Consider the following 18,263-nt stretch of genomic DNA (forward strand, 5'->3'; position numbering starts at 1 on the left):
TCCAAATGTCTTCATAGCCTGGTGGTCATAGTTTATATGGCCCACTGAAAAATGGGACACCTATTTTGTCGGAAAATGAACACAAAGAAAGAGAGAGAGTGGCGGACAATAACGTTCAAGAAAAGCTCATGTCTAGGGTTAGAAAACTGAGAACAAATGGGAAGGTAATTCTACACAATAAAACAACCAGAATTAAACTGGAAACTTCTATAAATAACTATACTTTTTGAAGGCTTTTCCATTCATAATAGTTATGTGGGTAAAAGTCACTATGAGGGCTAGAGAAAATTATTGAGAAAAAAATAGGAGGCCTTTCACTCAATTTATAAGTTGCAAATTTAACTGCTACCGCAATCAAAAAAAGATTTAAGAAGTCAGAATGGGGAAAAAACACTACAGAAAGTAGGAACTGAATTAAATAATAAGGCTTACAATCTAGAGACATCTTATTCAATATCCCACCAGTTTCCTGTTTCAAATAACGAGACAACTTATGACTGAGCAGTTTTCTAAATGTATGAATGCATTATAAAGAGAATAGCCTTCAATGTTAAGAACTAATAACTTCCCTATGTGATTAACGGAGCGAAGATAATTTCTATGTAAGAACCAAAACTAATACGTGAAGTGTTACATAGATGCCGCAGGGGAGAATGCTACGGAATGCTAAAATTTAAAAATATATATATATATAGTTTTCATATGCATTTTGTAAACATGAAACAAGTTAATTTCCCGTCTAGTCATGGTACGTTTCCAACTGATGACAAAAAGCGGCTGTAGAAAAACGGCCTTTCTAAATCTGTTCTCATCTAACATGTGAACTTTCAATGCTTCTCACTTGCGCAGCTACCTCACACTTTAATGATGTTTATCCACCCTTGTGCGGAATACTGTTCTCATGCCGTAAGAAGTTCTCCATTCAAAACTCTTCTTGTCAAGACCTGAACACCTTCACCAAACTCTAAAACAGAGACACATAACCCGATCACGATGAAAAACAAAAGTTCCAGAGCGCCACTGACGCTACAGTAGCACCCCTGACACTCTTTTTTTAAGAGCAAAAGTTACCCCCGCCTCTCCCAACTAGACCCAACCAAATATACACACCGCTCCCTACCCCAACTCCCCAACCTAACACAAAAAATATACTTCAGGCCCAGCAGTGACGTGAGATTGAATTAACTTCAAGTTTTTAAAAATATACATCTATACCAAGGGACTTCCATCCGTAGAATAGTTTGGTTATTAATATTCATATGATATATGAGTAAATAATTGCAATTTACAGATAAAATACTTATAAACCATAATGAAACAAATTTAAAATATACCAAGGGACTTCCATCCGCAGAATAGTTTGGTTATTAATGTCCATATAATATATGAGTAAAAATTGCAATTTACACATATAATACCTGTAAAACATTCTGAAAAATGTTTAAAATATGCATCCATACCAGGGGACTTCCATCCGGAGAACAGTTTAGTTGTTGTTAATATTTACATAATGTAAGAGTAAAATATTGTAATTTACAGACAAAATACCTATAAATCATTATAAATGTAGAGCTATCTGAACATGAACAGATCATTCTAAAATGGTCACTTAGTAATCCTGTCATTATCACCGGAACAGGAATATAAATCAGGACTAAAATGACATACACACGTATAATTGAACTGAACTGAATTGAATATAGAATTTAGGCCAAAGGCCACGCAATGAGACCTATGAGGTCATTCAGCGCTGAAACGGAAACTGACAGTAAAAAGGTTTGAAAAATGTAAAGGAGGAAAACCTCAAAGCAGCTGCACTATGAATCATGTGTTAGGAGAGGGTGGAGAGTAAGATGGAAGAAAGAGAATATGAAAGGAGGCAAAGTAAAAGGAACGAAAGGGGTTGCAGCTAGGGGCAGAAGGAAGGCACGCTGCAAAGAACCTTAAGTAATGCCTACAGTGCACCGCATGAGGCGCACTGACGGCACTAACTCCCTACCAGGATAAACACTTATAAAGCAAGATCAAGCAGAATAGAACGCCGTAATGAGACTAAAGGAATAAGGAAAAAGAGAGAAGAGAATAAGATATAAATAACGAAGACAAATCAACAAACAAACAATGGTATAAGTAGATATGGACGTAAATAAATGAAATATTAGTTAGAAAGTTCGCTGAGGTTATCGGCAATGTTACTTAATAAAACGGTAGGCAAGCAGTAACCAAACAGTAAATATATATATACATATATATATATTTATATATATATATATATATAATATATATTATATATATATAATTTCCCAGATGATGTAATATCGTTCGAAAAAAAGAAAATCTGTAATTAATCATACTTTCAATCTAGCATAACGAAGCCACCACCGACAACCCTCAATTGATTAGTAATTACACACATTCATATGTACAGTATAGGCCTATATATATTATATTTTATATTATACACACACACACACACACACACACACACACACACACATATATATATATATATATATATATATATATATATATATATATATATATATATATATATATATATATATAGAATATCTGGTTCTTAAACATTACAACGATGATGATGATCATTTATTATTATTATTATTATTATTATTATTATTATTATTATTATTATTATTATTATTATTATTATTATTATTATTATTATTACAGGAAATTACTGAAAGCGGTTATTGCCAGGTTCTAATACAATGCGACTTTCTCTTAAAGGAAACTTATACTTTCAAATTTAGAAAACGCTTACCCACAACCTAGCATTATATCTACTCTTGCCAAGTCGCTAAAAGAAAAATTAAACCAAAATATAATGAACTTAAAAGTCGTTGTATTTGCTGGTTCTGTTACGTCACAGAGGTTCTTAACCAGGGGTGCTCGCGCCCCCGGGGTGGGGGGGTGTGCGAAGCAGGTTCCTAAAGGGTGATAGGATGCCTATGAATAATTAAAGCAAAATAATTTTTATATACGCATGTTATTTTTTCCTGCAAAAAATAAAAATAAAAAATAATCAATAATAATAACAATAATAATAACTATTATTACTATTATTATTATTATTATTATTATTATTATTATTCAGGGGGTGCGACAACTGACTGCTGATTTGAAAGGGGTACATACACTGAAAAATATTAAGAATCACTGTGTTACGATATTTTGCTAAACTAAAAAAAAATTATCCATTAGTAAATTAGATTTTGTTTACGACAATAAAATCAGGTTTACCTGAAAAAGAAACATGTTTACGTAAATTAAAAATTTATCATATTGTACCTTATAATTTATTTACATTGTTATCTATTTATTCATTAATTTACTCATTTATATTTTTCCTATTCTAATAATTAGTCCCTTCTTTCTGGATTTCCTATTACCTTCTGTTCTTTGGAAGCCTGAATTTTAAGTCAATGGTTCCTCTGGCGGGCTTCTTCCATATGAACAGGGTTCATCTTCTGAATAATAATAATAATAATAATAATAATAATAATAATAATAATAATAATTGTGAAGAAATCCACAGTGATGCAACTATAAATATATATCAGAAGTATTTATACAAGCGTCTGTATATATATTTCTAATAAATATTTGCATTTACACCACTGTGGATTTCTTCACCATTTTAGCGTCTCATGCTATTATGACATTTTTATGAATAATAATAATAATAATAATAATAATAATAATAATAATAATAATAATAATAATAATAATAATAATAATATCGGAGAACTCAACAGCATCTCGTTTCCGTCTCTTGCGATCAACAAACCCGACTTCAATGGAGGAATTCGAACATGCCAGAATCCGCCTTAAAAATGGCTAAATATACACTGATAAATTTCCCATCGAATCACCTACTATCAACGAACGTTTCAAGGGCATAAGCGCCTTCTTCGTCAAGCACATTTCCCCCCATATAAAAAGAATTATCGCCGCCTTTTGCAGCGACCATCGCTATCTGAAAGCTTGGCTGCCGCCGGTTGGCAGCCATCTGGCGGCGTGTGGCAACAATCTCGCGCTGGCGGAACTCCGAAAATGAGGGATTCTGGGAAGGGAAAAATGTTTACAACTGATTAAAAGACTACGCCCGTTTTCGGCGGGTTCTATTTGCTTGCCGATTCCTCTTCGTAAACAGGACTGTGATAAAGCGCAATGGAAGACGGACGTCCCGCTCTCCGGCTCGCCCGCTAGCTCGACATGACAGCGACTTGGTCTCTCTGTGTGTCTCTCTCTCTTTCTCTCTCTCTCTCTCTCTCTCTCTCTCTCCGGACCGCGAGCGAGATACGCACGCATGGAGACCGCCCGAGAGAGAGAGAGCTTCCAACGATCATTTTCGTCTATTGATTTTACCCGCCTTCTCCCGAGAGCGTTCCGCACCGGACGCATTCCGGCGCGGCGAAAATACGCAAAGAGACATTTCGCCTCCAAAGGCCATTGTCAGGTCAAAACGAGTAATGACGCTTGATTGTGTTTAATCGGAACCTTTTTCATATTGACTCGGCGCAAAGCTTTGCACAAAACGGCCGCCGGACCAACCTTTCCGATTGGCCGGCGGCGACCAGCGTTACGGCGGCGGGGAGGAGCTCCAGGAAATCCTGGCGTTTCATTGGCCGGTCGGGAATGGGATGGAGCTCTGTGATTGGACGCCGGAGAGATCAAACCTTTACAAATTAAACAAGATGGTGGACTTGAAGAGCGGGTCACCTGTGCAATCCGTGAGAATGGGAATAGGGATGGAGTTCTCACCAATAACGAGGACTTTGGGGCAATCTATAGGAATATTAATCTGTTAGATAGAATAGCTTTGGCGTGATTTTATAAGCCTCCAAAATATCAGAGAAATCACATAGGCCTGATATTTTCATGACAGGTAACAAGCAAAAAGATAAAAATAAAAAAAGAAAAATGACCTGACTTCCTTTCTTTTCTATATAAGTATTTTATAAGTGCCTGTGACATTGATGATATTATAAACCGATATTTTTTATAACTGCCCATGATTCTATAAATCGATAATACATAAATAAGCAACCAATTCATGTCATTCATTTTTTCTTGTAAATGCACCATGAGTTATTTACAAAAATATACCATTCCTTGAGGACAATATTCAGAAAATAAATACATGAACGTGTTATAATATTCCTAAAAATACCTATTTATCATTGATACTAAGCTTCACATTCATTAAACAATTTAAAATTTGGGTCAATAGCCCCCTACTTAGCACAGCTGCTGAGCTTAAGAATCTACATTTAATTCAATAACATGTTGCAGCTTTCCATATGAATAAGGCAAGAAAAGTTAATTAACCTATTTAGCTTTGCAATCCAATGCCTTTTCTTTCCAATGTTCTTTGGAAGCTTGAATTTCAAGTTAATGGCCCCTTTGATGGGCTTGTTTCATATGAAGAGGGTTCATCTGCTGAATAATAATAATAATAATAATAATAATAATAATAATAATAATAATAATAATAATAATAATAATAATAATAATAATAATAATAATAATTTCAAGTTAGTGGCCCCTTTGGTGGGCTTGTTCCATATGAATAAGGTTCACCTCCTGAATAATAATAATAATAATAATAATAATAATAATAATAATAATAATAATAATAATAATAATAATAATAATAATAATACCTTTCAGAAACCCCATTAATACAAAAGGACATTGAAAATTAAGATACTTATAATGAAAACCATTAAATTCATGACAATATAATTTTCCTGTGAATCAATGCCTATACCTGCATCTTAATTACTATTATTATTACTATTATTATTATTATTATTATTATTATTATTATTATTATTATTATTATTATTATGAACCCTATTCATATGGAGCAAGCCCACCACAGGGGCCACTGACTTGAATTTCAAGCTCCCAAAGAATATGGTGTTCATTTGAAAGGAGTAACAGAAGGTAATGCGAAATACAGAGAGACGGGATCAGTTATCAGAAAAGAAAAAAATAAATTAACAAACTAATAAATAAATAAGTAAATATATATACAAAGACGTAAGTGCATTATTAAAATACAAGGAGAATTGTTTTAGGGTACAGACGGAGATGTATTCAAATGCGGTCATTCGTCGTCACAAAAAAATCTGCAAAAATTTCAAACATTAATTCAAATTCCTACGATTGTTTTATTCATATGGTATTTTCTACGATTTTTTATTCATATAGTATCTTCTTCTACATATTTTTTTTATTCATATAGTATTTTCTATGAATTTTTTGTATTCATATAGTATTTCCTACATTTTTTTTATTTATATAGTATTTTCTACGAATTTTTTTTATTCATATATTACTTTCTACGATTTTTTTATTCATATAGTATCTTCTACTAATTTTTTTATTCATACAGTATTTTCTACGACTTTTTTTATAAAGTATTTTCTACGATTTTTTTCATAGAGTATTTTCTACGATTATTTTATTTATATAGAATTTTCTACGAATTTTTCCTATTCATAGAGTATTTTCTACGAATTTTTTTATATTCATATAGTATTTTCTACGAATTTTTTTTGTATTCATATAGTATTTTCTACAATTTTTTGTAGGCTATTCATCTAGTATTTTCTACGGTTTTTTCATTCAGATATTTTCTACTAATTTTTTTTTCATATAGTATTTTCTACGAATTTTTTTTGTATTCATATAGTATCTTATGTAATTTAATTTACACCATTTAATTACAGATCAAATAGAGTATAGATTTCGATAGACACAGCAATATTGACCCACAGCTGTCTCGAAAATTAGCAATTAAACACGCGGTATCCACGCATGCGTAGTGTATACTGTATCAAGATCTAAATGAATATACAAATGCGCACAAATATACAGTCTACATGACAGACAGAGAGAGAGAGAGAGAGAGAGAGAGAGAGAGAGAGAGAGAGAGAGAGAGAGATGATCCAGGACAAGTGTCTATGAGAGAGAGAGAGAGAGAGAGAGAGAGAGAGAGAGAGAGAGAGAGAGAGAGAGAGAGAGAGAGAGAGAGATGATCCAGGACAGGTGTCTATGAGGAGAGAGAGAGATGACCCAGGACAGGTGTCTATAGAGAGAGAGAGAGAGAGAGAGAGAGAGAGAGAGAGAGAGAGAGAGAGAGAGAGAGATGAGAGGACAGGTGTCTAGAGAGAGAGAGAGAGAGAGAGAGAGAGAGAGAGAGAGAGAGAGAGATGACCCAGGACAGGTGTCTATGAGAGAGAGAGAGAGAGAGAGAGAGAGAGAGAGAGAGAGAGAGAGAGAGAGAGAGAGAGAGAGAGAGAGATGACCCAGGACAAGCGTCATTATAAGTATTACAAAACTGGAAGTGAGTAAGGAAAACTAATAATAAAATTAGGATGAAAAACACAAACCTTCTCTGTGTAGCCTAATTAAATGCCTACGCAAAACCATAAGTTGGTCAAAAACTAATTCAACGAGACGCTTATGAAAGATTATATACTTATACGACGTTCAGTAAATATCATTCAACTCCGGCGAAGATGACATGGAACGTCAAAAGCGCAAAAGGATTTTGTAATTCGTTCATAAAGTAAAAATTACAAAAATAAATAAGTAGAGTTAATATAAGTTAAAAAGCTGATAAAATGGAACCTCGAAAGGGTAAAAGGATTTTGTAATTTGCTCGTAAAGTACAGATGACAAAAAAAAACTTACGGAAAGTTAACATAAGCTGACAAAATGGAACGTCCAATGCGTAAAAGGATTTTGCAATTTGTTCATAAGGTAATTATGACAAAAAACTTCAGGAAAATTAATTAAAGCTGACATAACGGAATGTCAACTGCGTAAAATGATTTTGCAAATTGTTCATAAGGTAATTATGACAAAAAAACTAAGGAAAATGAATATATGCTGATAAAATGGAACGTCAAATGCGTAAAATGATTTTGCAATTTGTTCCTAAGGTAATTATAAAAAAACATACGGAAAATTAATATAAACTGATAAACTGGAATATCATATGAGTAAAATGATTTTGCAATTTATCCATAAGGTAAAGATGACACAAAATCAATAAATAAATCAGTAATTTGGGTTAACACAAGTTTTTGCATCTAAACATGCTCAGGGTAACGTCACGCCACGACGTGCAAGCGGTTGCGGACCCCAGAGCTCGTCTTTCAACTTAATTTTGAATGATAATCTTGAGGGGAAAAAAAAAGCATTTCATATACGTCAATACATGAAAATTCTGCCATCCTCAAGAAGACCTTTTCTGGGCGGCGCACAACAAACCAATGACGAGTCTCACCTTCACATCTTGGGACTCCGACCAGACAGACTCACAGCAAAGACAGAAAGACAGTTTTATTGAACTGAATTGAATATAGAATTTAGGCCAAAGTCCAAGCACTGGGACCTATGGGGTCATTCAGCGCTGAAACGGAAATCGACAGTAAAAGGTTTGAAACATGTAATAGGAGGAAAACCTCAAAGCAGTTGCACTATGAATTAACTGTTAGTAGAGGGTAGAAAGTAAGATAGAAGGAAGAGAATATGAAAGGAGGTACAGTAAAAGGAATGAAAGGAGTTGCAGCTAGAGGCCGAAGACATGCAGCAAAGAACCTTAAGTAATGCCTACAGTGCACCACATGAGGTGCACTGACGGCACTACCCCACTACGGGGGACAGAATTTTATTGACCACAAAATCACAGTCATCAAAATCACGAGTTCTTAAATAAGGTCCAACAAAAGGACATAAAAAATATACCCGGTACACATTTAATCTTCGGAATCAGTCCTCCTCTTACTTCTTCCTAATGACCGCCATATTCTTTGGAAGCTTGAATTTCAGATCAATGGCCCCTGTGGTGGGCTTGTTCTGAATAATAATAATAATAATAATAATAATAATAATAATAATAACATAATAATAATAATAATAATAATAATAATAATAATGGAACACAAGGCACGATCCCAACATCCCTGAAAAGCAATCTGGAAAAACTAGATGCCGAAGTAGCTCCAGGACTCATGCAGAAGAATGTACTACTAGAAACAGCGCACATAGTGAGAAAAGTGATGGACTCCTAAGGAGGCAGGATGCAACCCGGAACCCCACACTATAAAAACCACCCAGTCGAATAGGATGACTGTGATAGACCAAAAATAAAAAAATAAATAATAATAATAATAATAATAATAATAATAATAATAATAATAATAATAATAATAATAATAATAATAATAATAAGTCTAAAACCAAAACACTTATAACCAAATCATAAAATTTTTAAAATTTTAACTTTTCGCGAATAAAACTTGAAATGCAGCTATTCATAAAACAACCTCACAAACGTTTGAGCAGAATCTTAAATGCTCTTATTTTCTCCTGCAAAACATAAAAGCTGAAACATATTCAAGAAAAAACAATTACACAAACAAATGACAACATCTACAAAGCCAAACTACACCTCTGAGTTTGAAGAAGGATTAACTACGTAAGGATTAACTACACCTAAAGTCAGCATATGGTACAGCAAGAAGGATTAGCCTAACATATGGTACAGCAAAAAGAAGGATTAACTACACATGACGTCAACACACGGTACAGCAGGAAGGATTAACTACGCATAAAGTCAACATATGGTACAGCAAGAAGGATTAACTACACCTAAAGTCAACATATGGTACAGCAAGAAGAAGGATTAACTACACATGACATCAACACACGGTACAGCAGGAAGGATTAACTACGCATAAAGTCAACATATGGTACAGCAAGAAGGATTAACTACACAGAAAGTCAACATATAGTGCAGCAAGGAGGATTAACTAAGCACAAAGTCAACATATGGTACAGCAAGAAGGATTAACTACACATAAAGTCAACATATGGTACAGCAAGAAGGATTAACTACAAATAAAGTCAACATATGGTACAGCAAGAAGGATTAACTACACATAAAGTCAACATATGGTACAGCAAGAAGGATTAACTAAGCATAAAGTCAACATATGGTACAGCAAGAAGGATTAACTACATATAAAGTCAACATATGGTACAGCAAGAAGGATTAACTACACAAAGTCAACATATGGTACAGCAAGAAGAATTAACTACACATAAAGTCAACATATGTCACAGCAAGAAGGATTAACTACGCATTAAAGTCAACACATGGTACAGCAAGAAGAAGAATTAACTACACACAAAGTCATCATACAGCGCAGCGAGAAGAAGAAACAAAATGTAAACAAACCCAACCCCAGATTAAACAGAATGACACTTGTCACGAATTCGGGAGTCTTTTAATATAACCAGAAGACAAAACTAGACGTCACTTTCCCCAATATGGGGTCTTCAGTTCATATGACGTTACCACGTTACAGTAATATAAATTCTAGGACCTAATCTAGCCACTTCTCCAGAAACAATTTCTCAAAAACTTAATGATATATTGTTTATATATCGTGGCCTAATTTTCTGAATGTTTAAGGAAATATATGAATATATGGGTGCTTGGGGTAATAATGCAAATTCTTGCCTGTAATTGACTTTTCTTCCTTCTACCTAATTATTAGTAGTTTCAGAGAACTGAATGCCTGAGTTTTAAGATAATTTATCTTAAAAGGCCACATGATGATAATGATGATCGATCAATATAAACACAAATTCAAAGGAAAAAGGGCCTAAAGGCCATTAACATGCTATGCAAATTAATGGAATATTTAACATGAAAGAGAAAAATATACCAAAGACAAGTACAGTAAAATACTCGGAAAAATTTTTGAATTAACGTAAGCGCATTCATATTCGATAAATGCACGTTGGAGAAAAATCTAAGGAAATGAAACTGACGATACTTGACGCAGCATAACAATCGTTTAGCTCAATAAACATTGTGACATTGTATACACACACACACACACACATATATATATATATATATATATATATATATATATATATATATATATATATATATATATATATATATATATATATATAGCAAACATTTCAGTTTCATGGGCAAAACTATTAAAATCATGAAAAGCAATTCTCATTACTGTTTCATAATCAGCAATACTTAACTAAAAAAAAAAAAATACTCTGCTAACCTTCCCCAAGAGCATTCCTATTGAACTGTAGACCGTAAATTTTTACAAAATGCATTTAGTGGGAGGCTCAAACTACCTCTTTTACACCAACATCTCTCTAATTTGCCCTAAAGCTAAATACAAACAAACAATATTATTAGTGTATTCACCTTTATCGAAGAAGTCTTTGGTCTCTCTACCAGCAACAAGACAGTTTGCTTTACCTCTGAAATTTAAAAGGAATCATTAGATATAAAGCAAGGTAATTCTTATCAATGGTCTGTACTGAATTTTTACAATCAGTAAATGGTGAAAGTTATCCTCATTCCCATTCCAAGGAGACACTCCTAGGAATCCAGCACTACCTGAAAACCTTCAAAGCCTGTCTGTTTGATACCATGTCTGCCCCGATAAAAAAGGACACGAAACATAATTAAAAAATAAATAATAATATTGCAAAAGTGATCTAGAAGCTAGTTAATAAATGTCCCTTCAAAATCTGCATTCTCAATGCTTCTTAAATATACTATGCATGTTAAGTATATTTACCTTATGCTAGAAGTAGTTACTATTATTATTATTATTATTATTATTATTATTATTATTATTATTATTATTATTATTATTATTATTATTGGTAAATAGTTTAACTAGACTACTGAACTTATTTACTTAACTCACAAAGGGGCTGGCTGGAAGGATTTATTTCCATTAATTACAAAGTTTTGATCCTATCTATTAATTTAAATTTCCCTGTAAATTTTACAATTGGGTTTTTGGAAAATAAAGGAGAATATAACATTTTCCTAACTAATTTTTTTTTCCAAAACCTGACAATCAATGTCGATCATATTTTGGACATTCACGCAAAAAATTTTTAACTCTTAAGTGCTACTCTACGATCTCAACGAAGTGGGACTGCACTGAATATGTCTGAAACCTGGGTACACAAGAGACCAAAAACTGCAGGGACTCCCTGTCAGAATATTTCACATTTGGTTTTGCCTCCATCATGTAAAACTACTACAATCTGCAGTTATTTTTTCTATGGTCTTAAATGTTATTCTATAACAGGGGCGTCCAACCCCATGCCCGTGGGCCAAAAGTGGCCCGTTTGATTTTGAAAATGGCCCGCTAGAGAAAAATAAGTAAACGTATATTTCTCTTTTTTATATACATACATACACACAGGTGACCCACAAGACTTTTTGTTTTTTCAAGGGTGGTCCTCAGACTAAATAACTTAGACGGCCCTGTTCTATAAAGTCTGGTCGACAATTTCACTGTTTACTGCAAACACCTTCACCCATAAAATGAAAGACTTTCTCCTGGTCTTTAAACCTAGTTAAGAATAAAAATGTCATGGGCTATCTTTTCGCGATATGATAAAATAAACCATTTTTATGTCGAGGAAGGAAGCACTGTCGGAGTTCGGCCTTTTCGTGATACTGCAGGCATACACCCACATGCAAGACAACTGCTATAGGAGGCTCAGCAGCAGGAACAGCAGCAGGAACAGCAGCGGAAGGTGGGTCGAAAAGTGCAAGTTGTTCACCTAACGTCACGAGCAAGAGGAGAGAGAGAGAGAGAGAGAGAGAGAGAGAGAGAGAGAGAGAGAGAGAGAGAGAGAGAGAGAGAGAGAGAGAGAGAGAGGAGACAGTCCAGAAGCCTAAATGGTTTGGCAGTATCGAAGGAGGATTTATCCCCTTCGAAGAAACCTGTGAACATTTTCTGGCCTTCCACTACTGCTGACAAACCACTCCACTGCCAAGATGACCAGCCAGCACAATCCTAGCACCAGCCCAGAAAAGCAAACTTGGTTGCAATAACACCAAGGACATAAAGCAACCAAACACTCAAGCATGTCCCTCACACCTTTTGCTCTTCACTGTTCTTCATCAAATCCATGATGAACAAAGTACACATACACCTTAAATACAATAAAAAAAAAAAAGATGAAGGAAGTTTCACTTGACAATCAATCAGAGCATACAGTCATAACAACTCAAAAGAAAAATTGCACTCTCAACAACCCAACATAATCTCTGAAGCAGAAGGAAAAGGTTGGTGAATGTCTTTCCTCCCACCCACCTAACTTTAACTGACCGTACTGCTACCAAGCTCCAACTACCCTTTTCCTATATCTACTGATAAGTCTAGAAGACGGCAAAGTCAGCAAGTATATTCAACCAAAGGTCAAACCACAGTGCTACCTAGAAAGAGGCCATGTTGAATGGCTTCATGACTCTTTTGATACGCCATAATTAAGAAAGAAGAACCATTAAGGTATTTCTTCACTGGGAGATCATTTGTCAGTCTGTAAGTCAAAAGTGGGAAAAATAACTTGCTCAATCTACTGGACAAGCAAAGAACTTGATCTGATAGCAGACTATTAATTTGATCCAAGAAACAACAAGCAAGCAGTAACCGTAGCAGCTGAATGATTGCCTTGCCTCAGAAGTGAACCCTAGAGTACCTTCTTTTGACAAGATGGATTCGATGGAGAGCACTGGTTGCTTGGCTGCGGTTCATTCAGCTAACAAGCCTAATAATCTCTTTAGAAAACCATTCCAACTCTGCATGAAGGGGTTCCAAAGGAGAAAGACTCTAAAGTCCTAACAGATTCTCTAAAGCATAAGTTGGATCCTCTCCCAAAAGAGAGGTTGACACGCCAGTCTGCCCTAGTGGTCTCTCTTGGGACCAGGCCATAGACACAAATGATTAGATCTGGCAATACAGATCACTGAATCATACGCCGAGGTTAACATGTACCTGCCCACAATTTTGGTCCATATTCTCACAGACTTTAGCAGAGCTGGCCCAACCCCAAACTGGTAGGGGCAACAGGCACATCAGATGTTTTGGATGAACCGAGAACACCCTGTGTACTTGAACATCATGTGCACAGAACTCACCATGATATCCATCAACATCGTAATGATGCGACCTTTTGCACTTGAATCCTCTGTCTACATTTGCATGATTCAGGAATCATGCACATCAACATCAGGAGTTCTGGTCGAACTAAGCACTGCCCAAGTGTCTGCAGGATCATGTGTATACAGACTGTCACGATACCCAGCAATATCGTAACGCAGAGATTTTGCATGTCAACCCTCTATTAACATGCTTAGAATCCAGGTATTACACAAGTGTACATTGGGAATTCTGGACAAACAAAACACAGCCTGAGTGTCAGCACAACCATGTAAGTTCAGATCATCGCATTACCCAGTGGTGACCTGTCAATGTGAACCTTCTGTCTACTCACGTAGGCACACACTTAAAAGTCCAATGGAACTTCCTGCACGAGGCCTTCTAAGACCTCTATTTCTTCATCTACAGTAGAAAGAAGGGGCAGAAGACGAGGAGAAGAAAGAGGTGGAAGACTTCAAAGAAGATTAGAAGGAAGTATGAGCTTGTATTTCTTCACCTTGCTCCGTCCTCAGCTACAGTAGAAAACGTGTCGAGACAGGTAGTAGCACTGAGAGGAGTAAGGCCTGTGCTCAATACCACAAAGGTATCTCGACAGGCAAGACAACTGCTACAGAAGCCTCAATAGCATTGAATTCCTTAATGGGCATAGCAACAGGAACAGAAGCAAGGCAGGGGCAGAGAGTAGACAACCACAAACACACGAGTACACTGCAGTCTCACCTAGGGATAGCTAAGCAGAGACGACTGGTTGGTCGCCTGCCCTCACAAGCCATAAATGACAACCAGCAGGAAGTAAGCCTAGGGCTTATTAAGGGCAGTTCAGGAGCTAAAGAATGTTGGCAGTATCAAAAGCAAAGTAATCACCTTTAAAGAAACTGGCAAACATCTTTTGGCCTGCCTCCACAACTGCCTAACTTCCCCACTGTGAAGGAAACCAGCCAAAACACTCCTTATTGGACCTACCACTGCAAAATAAAAAACCGGTTGCACTAACACAAAGGACATAAAATGACCAAACACCCCTACAGCCTTCAAACCTTTCCTTGTTCAATGAAAAATGAAAGAAGTCTTGGTGGTCACTCAAGTGCTTTAAAATGTCTTAACCTGACTGCTTCTTAAAAAGAGGTGATATATTAGGTTAGAATGAGTGAATGGGGGTGTGGGCTTGCCTCCAATTCGCCACGCTGTAACCTAGTTTCAACTAACATTTCAAACTTGCATTAAGGAAGACTCCTCCCAAAGGGCGCAGGTACATATTTCCGCAGAAACAAATAGGAATATAAGGGTTCAAATAATGGGTAAGAAACTACCTTAAGCTATCAAGGTATTACCTAACCTTTAGCCAATATCAGGTCTTATCCTTTACACAGCTTTGCTTCAGTTCCAAGCCTAATCCTAAGCCTACCACCCTCATACCTCATAGATTAAGCTATGTTACCCCCTCATACCTCAGAGGTTAAGCTAGGTTACCCCCTCATGCCTCATACGTTAAGCAAGGTTACCCCATAATACCTCATAGGTTAGGCTAGGTTACCCCCTCATACCTCATAGGTTAAGCTAGGTTACCCCCTCATACCTCATAGGTTAAGCTAGGTTACCCCGTCATACCTCATAGGTTATGCTAGGTTACCCCCTCATACCTCAGAGGTTAAGCTAGGTTAAGTTGCCCTGAAGAAGCTTCCTATTAGCCTAAGCAGACTACATGGGCTCTCTGCTTGATGAAATAATAAAAGCCTATTATAAATAATAATTATAATTTAGACTGATGATATTACTACATAGCCTTGAAATAGCCTGAGCCTAACCAACCATTATAGAGCTTGGTAGGCTACCTACGCCTAATAAGTCTACCTTAAACTTAAATTACCTGATGTCCACCAGTTTTGCATATTTATATCGGTAGAATTTATGGTAAGCTTTCATAAATATAAATAATATTGACAATGTTAACTTACCAAATAATAATAAAAATTATCGGAAAGTAATTAACGAAGCCACCAACACTATCCACAAGAAACAACACTGACAGGTTTATTAAGCTAGCGAGACAAATTAGCACACGGGTAGTTGTCAACTCTCAGTAACTACAAGTTGTTTATTTATTTATTTATTTGTTTGTTTGTTTATTTATTTATTTTTTTACTTATTTATTTATTTATATATTTATTTATTTATTTATTTCTTCATTTATATATTTATTTATTTATTTATTTATTATCGCCGTATATCGAGTTTGATAAAATGCACCATGTATCATATTTGAGTTCATACCTATTTTTTCGATACTCTTAATGATTTTGCCTCCTATAACTCTTATTTTAACATCAATACATCGTCTTGACTTTTACTTAGGCCTTACGTACAGCAAAATTGTGGTAATTCATAATGATCGTGTACTTAAATGTGGAGCTCGGAAGCAAAAGATGGGAAAAATTAAGAGAATATGAAGTTATATATTATAACGTGTTCACTTTCCCTTCGCTTAGTTTGGTTTTATGTAGAGCCCTCCACAGAGATAATTCCCTCTCTGGCGGTGCCACGTACGTTTTCAAAATAAGGTGCTTCTTATATTTTATAATTGTCTTTCAGTGTTTTAGAATATGAAGTTATATATTATAATGTGTTCACTTTCACTTCACTTTGTTTGGTTTTATGTAGAGCCCTCCACAGGGATAATTCCCTCTCTGGCGGTGCCACGTACGTTTTCAAAATAAGGTGCTTCTTATATTTTATAATTGTCTTTCAGTGTTTTCTCGTCAGTACCGTAGCCCCTGAAGAATAGAGGAGTCTTTAGTTTTTTTGTTTTTTTTGCTGTCTCCTTGTATGCTCTTCACTTCAGGCGGTATTTTGTTGTATAGTCTTGGTGCACAGCGAGTTACATTAGGAAAAAAATGATATAAAGAACAAACTGGTTTTCATTTATGTGGGAAATATTGACACTCATAAGAGTCCAGACGATATATGATTGTTATTCCCAATCAATGCGTAAAGTTGAAATGGTTTTGCAGCATATGCATAAATTATCAGCATGATAACTGGCTCCCTCATTTCTATGGACGTTGGCAAATGTCTAACTGCTGTTACACTTTTTTAATGAAAGGGGTTGCAACTAAGGGCCGAAGGAACGCTGCAAAGAACTTTAAATAATGCCTACAGCGCACTATGCGAGGTACACTGACGGCACTACCTCCCTACCGGGTTTCTGCCTCCTGATGAAATGTCTCTTCCCGTATTCCTCATTAGTAAATTAATTTCCCTTCATATTCTGGCTTGCCGTGAATCTCAACATTCTGTAGTCCAACAATATCAAAATCACTTCAATTTCTCTTGTCAGTAACCATGTTTCTGCTGCTCAGAGTAGTAGAGGACTTTTGTAACAATCGTAAGTCTTTGCTCTCTCACCTAACGAGACAGCTTTATTTACCAGTCATCTAGCTATCTCTCTTCATTTCCTTCATGACGCAGCTGATCTCTTGTTTACTGTTCTCTCACCTTTTACCTCGCAGTCCTGTGTGTCTCCAAGGTAACAGATAAAATCTACCTTACTGTGACTTACCCAGTTATCACAAATGGGTTTGTAAATCCCGTCTCTTCCCATCTGCTTTTACAATGGCGCCAAGAATCTTTTGCGCCACATACATTTTGTAGAGAGTTCAGTCCAACCACCTTCCCTACAACATAGTCATGTTATACTTTTTCCTTTGCATCATTTCCAGCCACCATAAGGTTTGTTTTGCTCATGTTCAATTTCCAGTCTTCTCTTCTTCCATCTTCTAAGCGTTGCCATCTCATCTTTTTCAGATTCTACTGTTAACACTACCTCATCCGCAAGTAGAAGCCCCCAGGGAACCATTCTCTGCAATCCTTTATAAATTCCATCACTATGATAAACAACAAAAGATTACAGTATATAGAATTTAGGCCAAAGGCCAAGAGCTGGGATCTATGAGGTCATCCAGTGCAGAAAGGGAAACTGAGAGCAAAAAGTTTTGAAAGGTGTAACAGGAGGAAAACCTCGCAGTTGCACTATGAATCTGAATCGTAAGGAGAGAGTGGAAAGTAAGATGAAAGAAAAAGAATATGAATGGAAGTACAGTAAAAGGGATGAGAGAGGTTGTAGGCATGGGCCGAAGGGACGCTGGAAGCAACCTTACCAACCCCCTATGGGGTAAACATGGACACCCACACTGACCTTTTATTCTTGTC

At 35.7% G+C, this 18,263-nt stretch overlaps 1 long non-coding RNA gene across 1 annotated transcript in view; it reads right to left on the reverse strand.

Annotated features, from left to right (window-relative positions):
• Nucleotides 1–16,495, reverse strand: part of LOC136847861 (uncharacterized) — a 558,451-nt gene extending 541,956 nt beyond the window's left edge. The window contains exons 1-2 of the long non-coding RNA XR_010855874.1: nt 16,013–16,495; nt 11,291–11,346 (exon numbers count right to left, since the gene is read on the reverse strand). This is a non-coding gene — a long non-coding RNA (uncharacterized lncRNA). The remainder of the gene's footprint in view (nt 1–11,290; nt 11,347–16,012) is intronic.
• Nucleotides 16,496–18,263: the final 1,768 nt, after the last annotated feature.

Source organism: Macrobrachium rosenbergii, chromosome 17 (genome assembly GCF_040412425.1).
Source record: "Macrobrachium rosenbergii isolate ZJJX-2024 chromosome 17, ASM4041242v1, whole genome shotgun sequence".
Classification (NCBI taxonomy): Eukaryota; Metazoa; Arthropoda; class Malacostraca; order Decapoda; family Palaemonidae; genus Macrobrachium; species Macrobrachium rosenbergii.